We start from the raw sequence: 13,625 nt of genomic DNA, 5'->3' as shown, positions 1-13,625 counted from the left end.
CAGGGAAGTGGAGAAAGAGAGGGGAAGAACCAAAGAGAGGAGGAAACCTAAGGGCAGAGAATGGATAGGGGCCAAGGGTAGGGGGAGGCATTAAGAACAGAATAGATGCTTCATAAACAGCTTCCTAAAACTTCCTTAGCACTCTGCTCTGAACAGCTCATCATTCTGCAGGAGGGCAGATTAATTCTACCTCTTTAACACTGCATATGCTGTCCAGTGGTCTCTGGTTTTCCTGAGGAACTCTAAAACATTACATTCCCTGAAAGCCCAGCATCTGCCAATAGCTTGAAATAATGTAAATATTCCATGGCCTTGAAATGAAAGGTATCATCAACAATCACCAGACTGAGAAATATATATTCCTTCAAATTCTGAAGAACAGTTCTGCTAGATGAGCAGAAAACAGGGAGTCCTTGACCACCTCTGCACACAAGGCTCTGAGTTATAAGCAAACATAAGAAAGAGTTACCTCCATATTTATAGTCACAATATGTAAAATTGCAGGTGTGGAATTACATTGCACTATTGGATAGAGCCTTGGTAATCAACCTTATTTTTTTATTATGTCCAAAATGAAATGGTACAAAAGATAGAAATGCTTAAACAGGGGTTGGAAGATGCATTCTGAAATAAAATCCATTAATCAGATTCTTTCCAAATATATTAATTTAGTTCATTGCTGTCCTCCCACTAAGAGCTAAAGAAATGAGATATGTACCAGTTGGAGAGGAGAGAATAGATAGCGAAGCTGGGGGTTGTGGAACTCAAAGCTATCTCTGTGAAAACAGCATACACAGAATAGCAACATTAAATTTTCTGGTGCAACTTTAGTTACCCTCAGAGATGCTCAAGAAAGTTGTATTTGTAACAAAGACCCCTTAGCCTCAGAAATGTGGATTTATACTAATTTAAATAGGAGACACCCCATCTGCACATCAGTGTTAAACCTTGAATAAACTAAGGGTCCATCATATCTTCTCAAACAGCTTACCTGGGAACCTCAGCCTGCAGTATTCAGCAGGTTCTCCCTAGGGTCACCTTTGTAGTGTCCACCACCTAAATAAGACATTGAGCAGCAGCAGCATGAAATATATAACATTTCTGTCCTGATGGCACAGAACAGATCATCAGAAAAATCCCACTTACCACATGGTACCAAGACTTTCAGTGCAAACTGGTATTTGGCTATAGAGACAAAATGATGGAATCAGATACCCATTTGAAGAATTTTAAAGCTGTTCTTATAACCACCTTGAGATTTCTTCATGGTTGGGGAAAAATAAGTGATGCATGAGGTAGCCCTGTAAAGGATCAGACTGAACAAGTTTTCTTTGCTTTGGGCTTTCTTCTCCATTAATTTCAGGCCATCTTCTCTAAAGTCCCAAGGTATAGGGAAGGTTTTCAGGGCCTGGATGAACTCTCAGCCCTCAAAAGCCTCATATAAACATGTCTTGACTTCCACAGCTTTCTATAAAAGGGAAAATAGAAATCTGTATCCAAGATGCTCTATTGTAAGACAAAGCATTTTCAGGGTGACATCATTATTAAATTGAAGGCTTAATTATTTTTGTCTTGACCCTGGGATCAAATAACATGACAAAATAAATCAACTGAGACTGAGAAACAATATCTTTTCTACTTCCTAACATCTTTTTAGGTAATTCAAATAAATCTTTGGCTCACAATCAAATTTCATGCTGAATCAATGATAGACATTTTAAACCACAATCTTCAGAAAATTGAAAACAAGCAGATAAAGGTTTCATCAAGAGGAATCTGTTTCAAAACAGTGGTGTGGGGTGTGGGGAGGATTATCAAAGGCCTTCCCTACTTATCTGTATTGGCACACTAACCTGGAAGGAAAAAAAGATGCATAGAAAATGATCCCAATGCATTTTTGAATGGATTATTAGTAGCAAAAGTTTTAATGCCTTTCATTTAGCCAAGACATATTCATATAAAACTATCGAAAGCCCTATTTATAGTCACAGAGACCAATGTTGGTTTAACAGGAAAGGCCATCATGTCACAAACAGTAAATCCATTGCATCTGGGCTTTAATTAAAAGACATTTATCACCCAGACACTAACTGAATTGGAAGGAAATAGAAGACCAAAATTCCACCTCTTAAACTATTGACGGTTCTGGAAAGCTGTTGGCTAGGATAATCTCACATACCCCAAACAGCACCAGAATTCAAAGCAACCTTCCAAATGGCTTAATTGGTGGGCATATCAATTAGGTCCTCAAAAATGAGACTTTGCACATTTAAAAGCTGCCACATAATATTGCATGGAGTAGAGCATGCATGCACCAGTGTGCATATCACATTCTCTTTGTGCCCAATACCTGACATTTCTGTGTGGGAAAAGTAACAATCAACAGACTTCAAGACAGACTTCTCTACTAGATCCAAATCTTCATCCAAGAAGAAACCTCCTGGCATTCCTTTACTTAACTCCCAGAACATTTACTTACTGTAAAGTGCAGACTCTGCAAGCAGATAGATTTGGTGTGTGTTCAAGCCCCACCCCTGCTGCTTCCTGTACCTCTCTGTGTTTTCTGTAAGATAAATGTAGTACTAGCACTCACTTTGTTGATAGGGTTGGAGTTTCTTTTGTTTCTCATAGAAGCAAACTTCAAGACAAAGATTCTAGAACAAGGACAGTAAACTCTGCTAGAAGGAGAAATCTGGGGAGGGATTTGGGAATGACTCATTGAGTAAAGGACCTTCCAAGCAAGCATGAAGACCTGCCTCCAAATCCAGAGCTCCCACATAAATGTCTGGTGGCAGCATGTGCATGGTAATCCCAGCATGGGGTGGAAGGGGCAATGGAAACAGAAGGCTTTGGGGAGCACATTGGCTAACTACCTGGAAGAATGGATGGACTCCAGGTTTAATGGAAAACCCTATCTCAAATCAAAGTGAATATGATCATTGAAGGCATTTAACTGACCTCTGGCTTCCATAGGCATGGACACACGTGTGTACAAAACCATTACAAATGTACATATACCACAAACATATAGACAAAAACAAAGAAAGAAACCGAAACAGAAAACAGACAATGAACAATAAATTACCAGCTAGCTACCATGGCTGGAGCTGCGTGATTAGAAGTGAATCTGACTACATGAGTCTGGTAAAGATGGAAACCTTAACTCTTGGAAATAGCAAGGAGCACAAAAGCTTAGCCACAAAATCTCATCAGTCAAAAAAAAAAAAAAATGCACAGCAGCCTTAAATAATCCAAAAAGAACTCAGAGATGCAGACACTGGCTGCTGGAAACCAACTCATGCACAGTGCCGTGGTACAACAACATGGGCAGGGATGAAGGAATGAATGTGTATACCATGCATAAAGCAGTTTAAGACACACAAAAAGGAGCCTGATACATTTTATTCCCTGTTACTACAAGCATCACATCCCACTACCAGGACCATTGCAGATGTTCACAGCAGAAGCTCCTATTTTATATAATTTGATGATCCTAATTCTGATGACTCAAGTTCACACAGAAGGGCTCCCTCCATCTCTTTTGCTTTTATCAGGTCTGGCTCTGAGAATGTCATGGCGGGATGGACTTATTTAATCTGAATGCCTCAGGGTGACAATCTTAGAGAAGCATCCAAGAATTACTAGGCACATCCCTTTAATATAGTTCCTCATGTTGTGGTGACCCCCAGCCATAGAATTACTTTCATTGTTATTTCATGACTGTAATTATGCTACTGTTGTGAATTGTAATGTAAATAGTTTTGGAGATAAAGGTTTGTCAAAGAGGTTGCGACCCACAGGTTGAGAACTAATGTCCTAGAAGTATGCAAACACCTGCCAGGCATGGTTTAAGTGTTTCTCAAAGGAAAGAAAGTTGCTCAGAAAATGTCCTGTCTTAAGCTATGACAGTTTTGAACTTCTCTGAGTTCAAGAAAGAACCTCAGACACCAGATCAGCTGGAGGCAACCATCAATGAATCATAAAAACCAGAGAAGTGGGGTGGCATCAAATCCATATATGCCACATACACTGTGAGTAAGATAATTTAGATAACAGTCAATAGTGTAGGCAGTGGTGTAGGAGAAGTGACTAAGATGTTGAAGGCAGAGCTGCCTCAAGGAACCTGTAGGCTCATCAGGGAAAAGCCACTTTGCCACATTAAAGAGCAATTATTACATAGTCTGGATTACTCTTGAATCACATATGATGAGAAGAGTAAAACATGCAGATTTGTCATAAAACCTTCTACAATGAATCATCCTATGATTGAAATTAGGGTGGATGGCTTGTGAATCAGGGCACATATGAACTGAATGTTTCAAAGGCAGTACAATAAAGCAATTCCTTCTTGATTTTCCGGTGTATACCTTCTTGACTTTAGCATCAATGTCAGGATTTTTTTTTCACAGGAGTACACTTACCCAGGGAAGAGTATCTAGCACTCCCTCAGTATCTTAGAATTCCCATTGTCGTGTTAAGACATCATGAGCAAAAGCAACTTGGGGAGAAAGGGTTTTTTTCCTCTTACTACTCTCAGCTCATACTCAGAGGAACCAAAGCAGAGGTCATAGATGAATGCTGCCTACAGTCTTTCCATGGCTTACAGGGCTGGCTTTCTTTTATCATCCATGACCACTTGCCCACAGTGGCACTGCCCACAGATGACAGGCCCCTCCCACATCAATCATTAATCAAGATTTGACTACAGGCTAATTATATAGAGGTATTTTTCTCAACATTCCTTCTTCGCAGATAATACTACCTTCTTGAAATAAAAGCTAGCCAGCACAGGTAGCCTACTTTCAAAAATGCCATAACTTTAAAGTTCCTTGGTCTTTGATGGCTTGCTTTCTTCTTGTATAGAAAGTGTTTGTTACTTTTCTCATTGTTGTGATAGCATACCTCACAAAAAGCTACTTAAAGAAGGAACTGTTTATTGTAGCTCACAGTGCAGGGAAGACATGGTAGTAGGAGTATAGGGTTGCTGGTCATGTTGCATCCACAACCAGGAAGCAGAGAGAGACAAATGCTGGTGCTCAGTGCTCTCTGTTTAATTCAGCTCAGGACCCTAGCCTGTAGAAGTGCTGCTCACCTTTAAAGTTAGTATTCCTATCCCAGTTTAGCCAATCAAGAAACTCAGTTGTAGATATACCAAAGGCTTGTCTTGAGGTGACTATAGAACCCATCCAAATGACAGTCAATATTAACTACCACACGCAGTTTACTGGGACATATTGAATCATAAGTGACCTTGAAAATGAATGCTGTATGCTAAGCATGCAAGAGCAGAAGGGGAAAGGAGTTCAAGCCTCAGGTGGATATGAAACCACATACTGAAACTTCAGTGACCACATCTGCATTTGTCTTCTATAGGACACATATTTTGTTTCAAGTAGGATGAGTCTTAGAGTCAGTGGTGTTGTATTTTGCTCTCCACTAGGCAGGATTTGCCTTACAGAGATATAAGCAATAGAGTGGCTGCTATTTCTGTGGTCTATGTGCGGACAGTATATATGCAAAGTTGAAACCTCATTTAAAATGTCTTTCCAAAGGTTCCAGCATGATTTAGTATTGAATTCAAAAGTCAGTGGTACATAGAAATGCATGGAGATGCAGCACTGGAGTATAAGGTTCATATTAAGAAAGCAAATATTTGGCTAAGGGACTGAGCACATTTCACATTTGCTAGCAAAGGGACAAATGATTTCAGGTTCTGTGAAAAGAAAATAACCAAACAAGCAGGTGAAGCTGCTTTATATCGTTTACTACCAAGGTGCTTTTTAAAGAAGTATTGCCTATAAGAGACCAAATGAGAAAAACTCAAGTGTCAGGACTTACAGGTTAGGTGTCAGAGGACTAGCAGAAAATCTCCATGACAACAGTCTTGAGTGTCCTGAAAAATATTACATCCTTAGGGCTGTCGATGACAGGAACACTAATATGAACAACTGTTCTATGGCCAAGCATGGGCCTCAGCTTCTCTGACTTAAAAAGGCATTCAGAAGAGATGTTGATTGTTACCCTGGTTTGGAACTACCTAAACTGATTCATTTTGCTCTGAAATTCATTTTGATACATTGTCAGGAGTGATGCATAGTTTTGTTTTGTTTTGTTTTGTTTTTCTAATTCTAAGCAAGTCTGAAAGGCCTCCAAGAGAATCTAAAAGTGACAACAAAGGAAAAGGAGATGACATGAACTGTAATGTTTTAGTGGCAGATGGGGAAAGGAAGTGGCTCCATGAATTTCTAAGCTAACTAGATTTTGGGTTTAAGGAAAGTAATTTTTCTTTTAGTGGGGTTGAAAGTAAGACCATTTTTAAAGGATTATGAGTAGGATCAATCTGGAGAGACTTGAAACAGGTATTTTAGCTGCTCTTTACAGATCTTAGCTTTTTTCTGTCCTTAGGCTTTTAGGATTCTATTGTAAAAAGGGCAAAGGCAGAGTGGCACCACATTGTGTATAAAGTGGTTTTCCCTCAGAATCCAAGCTAACTGCACACTGTGGAGAAAATCAAGACTAGAGAGGGCAAGATGGATGGAGCTTGCAATTCTGCCATGAAACATACTGTGCAATAAAATATATGCAAATGTCTATAAAACACTAATATTGACTTGCAACAAATACATGTAATAACATCTATGTGGAGCTCAAAACAATTACCTGGGTATATAAATGAGAGTGGCATTGGGGTTAAAGTGGAATGAATGATTTGGTTTTTTCATCACATAGGGAATCCTTAAACATCACTCTTGATATGTGCAAGAGCCTGATTAGGTGATTAATTCAATCTGACTCCCTTCCCATAAAAGTGTCCCTGTATGTTGAATATGTGAATTGGCACTGTCATAAGCCTTCACTAAGATATTTTAAAACTTTATCTTTTTAAAAATTTAGAAGACAGGCGAGGTCTGGAGAGATGGCTCAGAGTTTAAGAGCACAGTCTGCTCTTCCAGAGGACTCGGGTTTAATTTCCAGGACCACATGGCCACTCACAACCCACAACTGTCTGTAACTTGAGTGCTAAGGGATACTGCACCCTCTTCTGGCCTACTTAGGCACTCACTCACTCACATTTAGATATATAAAATTTAAAAACCTTCAAAAAATTTAAACATTCAAGAGGAAAAAAAAAGAAGTAACAGTTATATGCTATAGAAATATTAAGAAAAAAGAGAGAAAAACTTAATTAAAATTGAAAAAAATATAAATCAAAGAAAAAATACCTGAAATGCCATTAAACTAAATGAGTTTTGCTAAGTATGTTTTCTTATTTCATGGACTGATTCCTACAGTAAATTTGGGGATGGGGACCTGACAAAGCTGATTCATTTTAACTGAACTTACATGTAACATACTGCCATTTATATTATAATTGTGTGTGTGTGTGTGTGTGTGTGTGTGTGTGTGTGTGAGAGAGAGAGAGAGAGAGAGAGAGAGAGAGAGAGAGAGAGAGAGCTCTGTGTTCTGCTTCCCTGCATCACTTCATTCTGAATTTCAGAATCTCCTCAAACTTCAGTAGCCTGCAATCAAAGAAATAGACTTAAATTTCCATCAAATGTGATCTGTAGGTATGACTTGGAATGTGGAGAATGGAACAAGGAACGGATTTACAATTGGAAAGGGCATATTAATTTTAGCTGAACAGAAATGAAGACTACATCAACAGAACAAACCTATCTACAATACTTTTTATACTAGGTTTGCTTAATATTACAGTATTGACATTTTGTGCTGGATAATACTTCCTCGTAGGGGAGCTATGCTACACATTGTCAGATGGTATGTTTCACACCTGATCATGAGATGCCAATAGCCACCTGATACAAAGATACCTTTACAAACACAGAAAGGTCACTTGGTTGAGAACAACTGCTGTGTATGCAGAAAGGGTCACAGTAAAATCCAATAGTTAGAAAAGCTTGTGACTTATCTGATTTTATTTATAATCAAAACATTCTCATTGTTAGTACATATCAGATTATTCACATGCAAAGGTGAATAATCTCTTTGGTAGAAAGTACATTTGCATAATTTTTTGATGTTGCCACCTTGCAAGTGTGCTTTATATCTAGAAATATCTTCCATAGCTCCTTGCTGCATTATGTCTGACCTGTTCTTCAAGTGAGGGCCTCCTAATATTTGAAACTTGAAGACATTCTGACTCACCACTGGAAAAAATGAGGATAAGGCTTGCAAGATGAAGACTTCCAACTTCTACTAACCAAGGGTGGATACTGTCTCTGACACAACTAAAGTAATCTTCTGGAAGACTCACTGTCAAGCCCTTCAGAGTTGTGCCTCATTAGCTTTGCCAGCTGCCTGTGTTCTTGTCCCTCCTGGCATTTATCTTCTTTTTGGTATCTCCATATCTCTTCAGCAATTTCCTCTTGAAGCTAAAATAGCCCTTTGAGGCTCTTCTCTTTGCAAATACCATTTCCTGAGGTCAAGCATGGAGTGAGCTAATGATATATCTCAGGTCCCCTTACTCATGCTCAGTTGCTATTGATTTCCTAGTAAATGATGTGCTCTAGTCTTTTGTTTGTTTGGTTTCATTTTTTCCTTCAGACAGCATCCATAACCCAGGTTAGCCTCCAATTCACAGTGATCCTCCAGATTCCTGGTAATTTTCCTATCTTGGCATGGCAAGTACTGGTATTACAGGTTTGTACCACCATACCTTGCCTTCATTCAGTCTTTTGGTGGTGCTCTGAATAAAATACAGGACTGTGAACATGCTAGCTTCCTCCACTGAGTCATACCCCAATGGTTTGCTCTCAAGAAGAGGGAACTCTTCTTGCTCTGGAAAACAGTCAGGGTTGTGAAGCAAACACATCATTTGAGCTGATGGGAGCATCACATCTACTAATTTACCTCATGTATGTAGATACTGTTGATTTCTCACAACCATAAAACTGAATGGTTATGATGGAAATTATACAATCTACATAGTAAAAAATGTTTACTGTGTGGTCCTTTACAAAAATTTGCTAGCTCTGGATTTATCCTGATTAATCCTCATAATAGCCTCGTGGGTGAAAATTGAGGAATTGTTGTGTTCCTGGTGTTATGTTTACTGTTTCAGGAACTTTACTTCATTGGTAGCCCTCAATGATAAGCCTTCAGGGTATCACTGGGATATCCATTTGGGCAAGGTAGAGTAATGTTTGCATGGCTATGCAGCTTGTGTTTGATGGAGTCTGTATGTGAATACTTGTCTTCTGTTCCTGGATCATGGAGCTTCATCTCTCTGTGTAATAAAATAAGCAAAAAAAAAAAAAATCCCAGAGTATAGCACAACTAAGGACATATTTAGTCACTTGAGAGATGGGATATCGAGAAAAATAACCCCCAAAGATGTCTATATCTTGATCTCTATAGTCCTAAAAATGGTAACTCACATGGCAAAAGGGCCTTGGGAGCTATAATCAAATGTACAATAACAGTATGGGTAGATTTTCCAAGATTGTGTAGATAGGCTCAGGGTCATCAAAATACCATGACAAGTGGGGCTGGGGGATATATCTCAGTGGTACAATGCCTGCCTAGCATGTGTGAGCAGGCCTGGGGGTTCCAACCTTGACACCTTTAAAAATCATAGCAAGTAAATGAGGAAGACAGGGACAAAACAGAGCAGAGTAGAAATGTGATGATGGGATTAGAGACCAAGATCTGAACTAAGAGGCAAGGAACAGCAGCAGATTCTTGTAACTGGAAAGAAGTAAGCAAATGCAGTCTACCCTAAAACTTTCAGAAGCAAACCAGCTGACATTTTGATGTTTGCTCAGTAAAACTGCCAACATTTTAAGATAATTCCTTTATGTGTGCTTAAGACAAACTAGACTGTGGTAATTTGTTACAGCAGCCATCAAAAACTAATACCAGATCACACCTTATTTATATAGGCAAAAGTTTATTTCACACAAACCTGCAATAGCAGGAAATACGTTTTAACTTGAGTTAATAACTGGAGTTTCTCAGAGCACTACAAGCCTAGTCAGGTGGTATTTGAGTGGAGAATTAACTCTGAGCACATTATGCTAACCTTGGAACAGAAAGGGAAAATTCAGATACAAACTGCCTACATCTATTGCAATAGGGTCTTATTCTGAGCACAAGAGATAGTGGTAAGGATTCTTTTTCTTCAGATTTTTTTCTTTACCTTATCTAAATATCAAGCTTTTATTTGCAGATACATTCAATGCCACCATGCTGTAGTTTTTTTGAAAAATAGTTTTGCGTGGCAGGAAAGATACCTTAACTGTTAAGAGCATTTTTGCTCTTGCAGAGGACATGAGTTTGGGTCCCAGAACTCACATGGCAGTTCCCAACTGTTTGTAACTCCATTTCCAGGGATCTGGCACTCCCTTCTCACCTCCTTGGCCACCAGATCTACGTGTGATACCAATAGGGTGGTTGTCTATGCTTTATTCCTGAAGCACTACCCCTAGTAGGCAGCAGATAACTACTAGGTACCTGCCCCCCAGGGGCATTGCCAAGGGGGGGGGGACCCCTTAAGACCTGGGATGTGTACGTGGTTGCTCTCCTGGCTACCTCATGGTCTTGGATGCTGGATGCTGGTGCTATGGATCAAGGCAGAGTTCTCCAGAGAACCATGCCCCACCCCTCCTGGATCCTGAAACCAACTCCCTTATGCTTATTCTGAGTTAACCCAGAATGAATCCCCTTGATTATCAGACAGACTACATGGAATTTGCTCATTATGGGACACATACATATGGCAAACACTCATATACATAAAAATTAAATCTAAAAAAAATCTTCAAAATTTTTGTGACTTCATAGATATCAAATAACAATCCCTTTAAATACAAGAGAGAAAAACTATATATATATATATATGTCTGAATGGATTAGGGTAACTGTAGGATTCTCAATCCTAGCATCATCCATACTGGGGACTGTATTATTCTTTTCATGATGAACTGGGCTGTGGATTATAAGATGCTGAACCATGTCCAACACATCTCCCTATTAGAAGTCAGGAGACATTTCCCTGTAATATAACATTCAAATATGTCTATGGACATTGACAGATAATCTTTGGGGAGCAAAAGGCAAAGTGATCCCTACTTGAGGACCATTAGAATAATTAAATACAAGTTTTGCTTTTTAGTTCATTCCTACTGTGCTATTATGCATTTATAGTATCTTCCTAGACCCCCAGATTCCCTTCCACAAACCTGAAGTAAATAAATGAGTTAACAAATGGCATCTTGTAGATAACACTGCAAGAGAAAAACCATAGCAAGTGTAAGAACCTATCCCATTGTTAGATTTTTATTTTTGATTTGTTTGTTTGGTATGTTTTTGTTCAGGTGGTTCTATGTCTGAAACACAGGGCCTTGAACATGGTAGGTAAGCATTCTACCACTGACCTATGCTCCCAAGCCCATAGTGCTCTTTAGATTTCAAATTTCCATTCCTAGTTTATTATGGAGAGAAAATTGAAGCAAATAAAATTTGATTATTCATTTGCTGTTAGCCACTAACCTGTTACTTTGAGTAGAGTAAAAGAATAGAAAAATATGAAGGAACAAAGACTGTTGTGTATAGGCTGACATTGTCCACTACAAACTAAACTTTATACTAATGAAGGAGATAGATTGTTGTAAACAGCTGACCATAAATGGACTGCACCTGCTGGTTCCATGTAAACTTTGAACCAATCAAAATCTGTTCAGAATTCAAGGGATGTATTCAATGTTGCTCTCTACATTTTTTTTAATCAAAATCACCCAGAAAGCTCTTAAAATACAAATACACTTATCCAGAGGGCCTGATCCAGCTGGTGGCTCCACAGCCTTCAGTTCATAATTCATGTGCTTCCATTCGTTTGGCTATTTGTCCCTGTGCTTTTCCAATCTTGATCTCAACAATTAACATTCTTGCAGTCCCTCCTCAGAACCTTGGGCTTACACAGGGACACTTTGCTCAGCCTGGAAGGAGGGGACTGGACCTGCCTGTACTGAATCCACCAGGTTTAAATGAATCCCCAGGGGAGTCTTGGGCCTGGAGGAGATGGGAATGGAGGGGATGGGCTTGGGGGAAGGTGGGGGGGGGGGCAGGAGTGGGGAGAACAGGGGAACCTATAGCTGATGTGTAAAATTAAAACACAAATATAATAAATAACAAAAAAATTACAAATACACATGACATGACTGTGCGTGTTGGGGGTGTGGGGGGATGGCCATGTACCACATTATATAGAGGGCTTATATAGACAGCAAAAGACAGACAATCTTGAGTTTCTTACCTTCCATTTTTTTTTTAGACAGGTTCTTTCTTTTGTTTTCCAGCATGTATATCAAGCTAGCTGCTCTGTGAGATTGAGCTCCAAGGACACTTTCCTGTCTTCACTTCCTATTTCCTCATAGGAACTCTGGGATTACAGATACTCCTGCTATGACAAAGGCTTTTGCATGACTTTGAGGATTCCATTTTATGCCTTCATTCTTGAGTGGCAAGTTATTTAACATGTTGAGCTATTTCACCAGGCCAAGACATGGCTTCTTTAACTAGTCATTAGCATTGAATAAAGGACAGGCAGTGGTCCTAAATAAACAGAAACCCCCAAGCCACCATATCTAACAGAAAGTGAGGCACTGGAAGATTACAGCTGGGAAAGACATTTTGGGGAGAAATTGAGAAGGTTTAAATATGAACTGGATATTACTGGATTTGAAGACATTGCTAATTTATGTTGTTATGACATTGTGAATACAGAAGAAAATGTTTCTTTTGTAGCTTCAGGCTAACGTATTTAGGGTACATGATCATATAGATATAGATATGACAAGATCTCACATATTATATGCTGGCCTTGAACTCCTTATGTAGACAAGGATTACCTTAAGCTGCTGACCCTCCTGCTTCTCATTATAGATATAGTATCATACCTCACTAATGATTATAGGTGTCTCTGTTTCTCTGTCTCTCTTTGTCTCTTTGTCTGTCTGTATGTATGCATGTCTGTCTCTGTACTTTGGTTTGGACTAAGGACCTCAAACGTGCTAGCCAAGCAGACTAACTGCTTAACTACACATCTAGTCTTAATTGTACTATTTTATGTGTCTCCATGCATGCTTACAAATAGCAACAATGATAGCTCTGACAAATATTTACACACATGCAGAATAAACTGTGGTAGAGTGAGGTCATCAATATAGAATCCAGCAGAGAAATGCAGTCAAGGATAGTCACAGCAATAATCTAAGTAAGGTGAACATGTGTCAAGATAGGAATAGAAAAAAGATTGACAAGACTAGGAGAACAAAGCAAAATGGCCAGGGGAAGCTGAAAGTGTATACATCTAGCAGGACGGGAGTGCCTGCTGTTCTACTAGCCAATGGTGAATCATCACACATCTAACACAAATCAACTGAGCAACCAAGATCTGATGAAGGAAGTAAAGGAGTAAAAGATATTCTGTTTGTTCACAAAAGCATGAACTACAGGGATGTTAGTTGAGATATGAAGAAAATTAAATGAAATAGTTGCTTCTATACCTCAGGTGGAATGTGGTGTTCTGTCTGAAAGGATAAAATATTTGAGCCTGGATAATTTTCCTGTGTGTGTGTGTGTGTGTGTGTGTGTGTGTGTGTGTG

At 39.1% G+C, this 13,625-nt stretch overlaps 1 protein-coding gene across 8 annotated transcripts in view; it reads right to left on the bottom strand.

Moving 5' to 3' along the window:
• Frmpd4 (FERM and PDZ domain containing 4) overlaps nt 1-13,625 on the bottom strand; it is a 914,754-nt gene that overhangs the window by 315,633 nt on the left and 585,496 nt on the right. Inside the window, exon 1 of one of the 8 annotated variants that reach the window (XM_036174314.1) lies at nt 5,839-5,855. The exons of the other annotated variants lie outside the window; for them this stretch is intronic. The gene's annotated coding sequence lies outside the window, so the exon portion shown is untranslated. Of the gene's footprint in view, nt 1-5,838; nt 5,856-13,625 lie in introns of those variants that run through there. 8 annotated transcript variants of the gene reach the window in all.

Source organism: Onychomys torridus, chromosome X (assembly GCF_903995425.1).
Source record: "Onychomys torridus chromosome X, mOncTor1.1, whole genome shotgun sequence".
NCBI lineage: Eukaryota > Metazoa > Chordata > Mammalia > Rodentia > Cricetidae > Onychomys > Onychomys torridus.
This window is presented reverse-complemented; position numbering and strand designations above follow the sequence as displayed.